The 950-nt window shown below is 48.7% G+C and overlaps 1 long non-coding RNA gene across 1 annotated transcript; it reads right to left on the minus strand.

The window, feature by feature from the left end:
• Positions 1–23: 23 nt before the first annotated feature.
• On the minus strand, positions 24–914 carry LOC117802707. The gene is made up of 3 exons (XR_004626182.1): positions 756–914; positions 472–578; positions 24–226 (listed from the first exon to the last, which is right to left on the minus strand). It is a non-coding gene; the product is annotated as an uncharacterized LOC117802707 (long non-coding RNA).
• Positions 915–950: the final 36 nt, after the last annotated feature.

Here is a 950-nt window from a genome sequence, read left to right on the forward strand (position 1 = left end):
GGTCACATATTTTGTCTGTTGATTTGGTTATTTAAAGTGGGAGGGTGACTCCAGTTTCTCTGACCCCAGAAGCTGAAATCTTCTGCATTGTTTTAGTTGTTTACAAGGAGAATACGTTCTCTTCTTACTTGGGTGATATACAAGTCAGCTCAGGACAGGGGAAGAGCCTGGAGATGCCCACATGTTCCTCCGAGAGAAAGCAGCCAGGCCAGCTGTCCTCAGTGAGCTGCAGGAGAGGAACGTGCGTCAGACCTCACTCTCCCTCAGGCAGCCTCGTCCGATACGGGGCAGTGGGCAGCATCACAGCCTGTCCCTCTCCACAACTGTCCACGTTCCCACTGGGCCCCCCCAGGCCCCCTCCCTGCACCAGCCCAAAAACCATATGGATGATCCCAGGACAGCCTCTGGGATCACAGCTCAGAGGAATCATCAGAGTGAAGGATTCTAGATGGAGCCAGGTGCCCTACTTACTGTGTAGGTGGGGAAACGGGCCTGGAGGGGCAGAGCAATGAGCTCAGTGACAGTGGCCTGAGACCTGCCAGGTCAGACCCTGGCTCTCCTGACCCCAGATCTTCTTACTGCACAAAACAGAAAAGCGATTAAGAAAAGATCGCCCGATCAACATGACACGTCACATCAATAAAAGGATAAGAATCATAGGATCCTCTCCATAGATGCAGAAAAAGCATTTGACAAAATACAACATACACCCATGAAAAAAAACCCTCAACAAAGTAGATTTAGAGGGAACATACCTCAACATCATGAAGGCCTTCTATAATAAACTCCCAGCTAAGATCATCCTCAATGGGGAAAAACTAAGAGCTTTTCCTCTGTGCTCAGGAACAAGACAGGAACCATCTACTCTCACTGGAATTCCTAGCCTCAGCATGCCGACAACAGAAATAAAAGGCATCCAAATTAACAAGGAAGAAGTGAAACTTACACTC

The sequence above is a fragment of the Ailuropoda melanoleuca genome, chromosome 6, assembly GCF_002007445.2.
Source record: "Ailuropoda melanoleuca isolate Jingjing chromosome 6, ASM200744v2, whole genome shotgun sequence".
NCBI lineage: Eukaryota > Metazoa > Chordata > Mammalia > Carnivora > Ursidae > Ailuropoda > Ailuropoda melanoleuca.